Here is a 5952-nt window from a genome sequence, read left to right as displayed (position 1 = left end):
TATAGTGAATAACTCATCATTTTGTTAAAAATCCTAAAAAAGGGGTCAATCCTCCGAGATAAAAAAATTTATAAAAGTTAAATATTTAAAATTTTTTATTTTGTTGAAGATTATAAAAAGTTGATTAATATGAGTAAATTCATATGTATTGAATATCAATTTCACAACGAAAAAAAGTCTCATATATAACAATTTTCTGGCCGAAGTACACGCAATTGAACTACATCTAAGGGAATATAAAAGGAAATCCGTCACGGGAAAAAACATATATATTTTCTCTGACCGTAAATCAGTAGTCATAGCACTTTGCTCACCTCGAGTGACCTCAAAACTAGTGTGTTAATGCCATCTACTTCTCAAAGACCTTGCTGAAAGAAACAGGGTCACCTAATATGGATCCCAAGCACAGCGGATTTGAGGGAAACGAAAAAGCAGACGAACTAGCCAGAAAAGGGCCTCATATTATATAAAACATCATATTATACGAGGGCTGCTATATATATTTCTGGCCTAATAATGAAATTGCGAATATTTATCATCAAAAATTATTTTATTGTTTTTCAAAGTATTCTCCACTTTTGCATGCGCTCAAATTAATTGTCGAAGCACCTTTTCCATCCGATTGAGACACCTCCAAAACATGGTTTTTGAACGCTTCAACCGCATCTTCTGGCAACGAAAATCGTTGACCACGCATTTTTTTCTTGATGTGCGGGAATAAAAAGAAGTCATTGGGTGCCAAGTCAGGGCTGTACGGCAGATCAATTCGACGTTTTGGCCGGTCAAAAAGACGCTGGTTTGAGCCGATGTGTGAGAGCTCGCGTTGTCATGGTGGACAATGATTCGTCTTCCTTATTCGCTTTTCGGGTTTCTCCGAAAACTTCAGGCAAACAAATTGTTGTGTACCACTCAGAAGTAACCGTCCTTCGTTGCTCAAGAGGAACAGTCGCCACATGACCAGTTTTGCCGAAGAAACAGGCGACCATTTGATTCGAAGTGCTTCTTCCACGAAGCACTTGCTCGTCTTTGAAGACCCCTTTCCATAATTCTGTCACCTTTGACGATCTTATAAACGTCCTTTTTTTGCACCAATCAATACGAGCCTTTTTTTGAGCGATTGTCAAATTGTGCGGGATCCAACGAGAACAAAACTTTTTTCCGGCCAGGTGTTCATGCAATATCGAATATATGCTGGTGGGAGAAATGCCCAAGGATGCCTCTATCTCACGGTATGTCACATGACGATTTTGCATTATCAGTTCACGCACGACATCAATGTTCTCTGGCACAACAGCAGATTCACAATTAAATAACATCACGTTCTGAGTGATATTATGCTAAAAAATGTGAACCTTTCCAATGGAAACATCAGATTGCACCTGGTAACACTTAGTGTTGCCTAGTCCAAAAATATATATAACAGCTCTCGTATAGGGCCACACAACCATTCTGCAATCCTTCATGGAGCTTTTTCAAATCTAAAATTAATAAGTGGCTGGAAAAAGCTGCTCAAACTGATTGAGATAATGCAATTGTCCATTATATTGCAGACAATCTAAAGAATTCATGCCATATCGATCAAAAGCCAGAACTACGGAGCTTCTAATGCTGAACAGAAATGGCATCCGACTTGTCACAGGGTTTTTTAGTGGGCATTGTGGAGTTAAAAATCATCGATCAAACCTAGGCGTTGTTGCAAAGAAGAGGAAACAGCAGAACACATTCTGTGTCACTGTGATAGTCTCGCCAGACACAGACTTCGGTACTTTTCCACTTATAACGGAATTAGGCAACATCTCTCCAAATGACTTAATGGCGTTTTTAACTGCTACTAACTACTGAAGTGAATATGTCACAATTCTTAAAGGATGCAGTGACGTGGTAACAAGTTCCCAATCCGTTTAAAATTTAATCTAATCCACCAAATCTGCAACTATGTATATTTATAACGTACATTTCGTTTGGTGTCAATAGATGCGATACTGCCGTATTTATGATTATTGTTCTAACAATGGTTTTGCAAATATTTACCATAACAGATAAGGTAATATATACGTTATCTTTTAAGGTTATTTACATATATAAGGTTATATATAACATATATATAAGGTGATATATATATAAGGTGATATATATACATAAGGTGATATATATATAAGGTGATATATATATATAAGGTGATATATATATATATAAGGTGATATATATATATAAGGTGATATATATATATAAGGTGATATATATATATAAGGTGATATATATATAAGGTGATATATATATATAAGGTGATATATATATATAAGGTGATATATACATATATAAGGTGATATATATATATAAGGTGATATATATATAAGGTGATATATATATATAAGGTGATATATATATATAAGGTGATATATATATAAGGTGATATATATATATAAGGTGATATATATATATAAGGTGATATATACATATATAAGGTGATATATATATATATAAGGTGATATATATATATAAGGTGATATATATATATAAGGTGATATATATTTATAAGGTGATATATGTATATAAGGTGATATATACAGGTAGGATAACCAATAAAATAACTATGAACTATATACGACTAATAACGACTATACTCTTCAACGTAGTCGCCTTCAAAAATAACGAAATCTTATCAGCGTATTCCTAACATTTCGACACCTCTCTTGTAGAATGATCCCTTTTTGCCATTAAAATATGACTTAATTTCAGTGATGACCCAAATCTCTTTCGTTGAAGCGTTTTTTTGAGGTCTGCGAGTAGGTAGCAATCGCTGGGAGTCAACTTTCTCATAGACAAATATTCATGCAAAATGAAGCCGATATGTTTCTTTAAAATCTCCAAAGCTTCAGCTATCTCCTTCAATTTCGCTTTAGGTTTTTTGATGTTTTCCGTGATCACCACCTCTTTTAGATGACCAACGTGTTTGGTATCATCGGTGTTTGTATGACCGCATTCAAGGTCAGCAACCATTTCCCTATCATTTGTCTCAACGGATCATTCTAGAAAGCATTTACCAAACAACTTTGCTATCACGGTTTTTTTCTGTGTCAGAAAGTAAATATAAATTAAACTAAATTGCTTTGAATCTGTTTTGAATATAAAAACGTAGCTTCATTAACACAGCTGTAACTATATAATTGACGTCACTAATCATTTGAAAGTTGCCACCTTAAAAAATTTCAATTCATCCCTACGGCTTGTCAGCCGTACATTTATATAGTTGTTAATTACAAAAAACGAAAGATGAAAACAACAAAGTTGATCTCTTTTGCTTGTACTAATATGACTTGCGTCGCTGTAGTTATTACTACTCTTTACTATATCATTTATTTGTAAAAGCCGTTCCACCATACTGTAATAAATTTGGCACTGAATCCTAGAATCCTATAATAATATTATTTTTGCCATAATATTTGTTAGTTAAGTGGGTTCAAAGTGGATACCAGTGTTTTTTTAAATTTCATATGATATTAAATATATGAGTGTATAACAAAAATATTATCATGGTAATTTCTTTATTACCATCATTCCCGTCTATGTAATCCAAAAGACATATCTTTTTCCTTAAAAGCTATCGTACTTTGAATATATGGCGATAGAGAATTATGGTAAAAAAGCCACAATGGCTTTAAGCTGTGAAGAACCCATAATTGGTTGTTATGCAATAACAAATTTATGTAATGCAACCTTTGTATAATGCGAGGAGTGGAAGTGCAACAATGAAACCAACATATTGGCCAACTGATTGCAACAAATCATCACACCTACTAGATTTCTTCCTAATTAACAAAATCTTAACTAAGTACTTACATATCGAAGAAGAAATAGATCTAAGCTCGGACCACTCTCCAGTCTATTTAACTTTTTCTGATGATATCATTAGAAAAGAAGCAACAACACTAGCAACAACACCGATTTTTTTTTTGTATAAAACTGGACGAACATATTGAGTCTGAGGTAAATATTTGTACTACCGAAGACATAGAAATCAAAGCGCTTAAATTCACCAAAACTATACAGAAAGTAGCTTGGCAAAGCACTACTTAGAGAAAAAGAAAGCTGGTAGATTTAAAGTATTCATGTGAATTGCAGTAACTTATAGCAAAAAAACGTAGGTTGAGAAAAAAAATGGCACCAAACCCGATCACCCTCTGATAAACGTAATTTTAATAATGCAAGCCAAAATCTAAAGAGATATTTAAAAGAATTCAAACAAGACTCCATCAATTCGTACGATGCCATTCTGAGCACAGACTAGAGTTCCGGATATTCGCTATGGAAATGTACAAAGCGGTAAAACGGTCAATCCAGCATATCCTACCAGTTAAACCTCCCGGTGCAACTGAGATAGCGAACGTGTTCACTAAAACTCTAATAAAAATTTTTTAACGTATAATACTAATCCATTTGATAATGTAACCACGCATCAAAACTCTGATTTGCCTAATAAAGAACAAACGCTCCAAGTTACACCACAAGAAGTGAAAAATATATAAGGCGAATTAAAAAACAAAAAATCACCAGGCTTTGATCTCATCGCTTCAGAAGTTCTCAAGAAATTAACACACAAAGCTGTAGTTAAACTGACTAATATAACATAATAAATGTAAATAAAATACATTGTGACCGAAAAGTTTCCGGAAATTTTAAATAAAACGCAAAATTCTTAATCTTCATCAATATTTATTTTATCTCCTTCAAAATATGCTCCATTAGAAGCGATACACAAATGTCAACGTTTCTTCCAATCATCAAAACATTTTTTATAGGCGCTTTCCGGTATGGCTTTGAGTTCCCTCTGCGAATTCTGTTTTTAGTTCTTCTATGGATCAAAACGCTTCCTCTGAGTGGTAATTGAGTTTGGGAACAGGAAAAAGTCACACGGTGCAAGATCAGGTGAATTACGGTGGCGTTCGATGGTATTTATTGAATGTTGGCTTAAAATCCGTTGATAATGTTGGCTCGGTCGAGGAGCATTATCGTCATGAAAAATCCATGACTTATCCTCCACAATTGAGGCCGTTTACGGTCGGATATTTTCACGCAAACGTCTTAAAACAGTCAAATAATAGTCTTTATTGACTGTTTGTCCTTCAGGGACGAATTCATGATGCACCACACCACGAATATCGAAGAAAACAATCAGCATTGCCTTGATTTTCGAGCGACTTTGGCGTGGTTTTTTCGGTTTCGGCTCGTCTTTTCCTCTCCATTCCGATGATTGTTGGCTTGTTTGCATGTCGTACTCGTAGACCCATGTCTCGTCACCCGTTATGATGCGTTCCATGAAAGTTGGATCGGAATTGGCACGATCAAGCATGTCTAACGAGACCTGTCCACGATGGTGTTTTTGGAACAAATTGAGGTGAATCGGAAAAAGCCGAGCGTTGACACGTCGCATACACAAATTGTCCACCAAAATCAAACGAGCCATCTCACGACCGATGCCTAGCTCTCGTGCTATCTCTCTAACACTCACATGAGGATTTTTGAACACGATTTCCTTTGCCTTTTCAATGTTTTCGTCGGTGGTAGAGGTCGAAGGTCGTCCAGAACGCGGCATGTCTTCGACGGTCGTACGACCGTCCTGAAAGGCTTTGTACCACTCATAAACTTGAGTTTTCGATAAAACTGATTCCCCATAAGCCTTTTGTAGCATTCGCAACGATTCTGCACACGAAATTTCGTTCGAAACACAAAATTTGATGCAAACTCTTTGATCAATATTTTTTTCCATTGTTTTTTTCGCAACGCACTACTGAGGTGAACTGGTTTCAACAGCTGCCGTAAACGAACTGGCTGACAGATCGCGCTCATTTTTGGCATAGTAATTAAGGACAGTGCTGCCAAACTACATAAACTTAAAATATCGAAAAATATACAGCGCGCGAATTTTAAATGAGAAATTCCGAAAACTTTTCG

Source organism: Teleopsis dalmanni, chromosome 1 (assembly GCF_002237135.1).
Source record: "Teleopsis dalmanni isolate 2A chromosome 1, ASM223713v2, whole genome shotgun sequence".
NCBI lineage: Eukaryota > Metazoa > Arthropoda > Insecta > Diptera > Diopsidae > Teleopsis > Teleopsis dalmanni.
The sequence above is the reverse complement of the archived record's forward strand: the minus strand, read 5'-3'. Positions refer to the sequence as shown.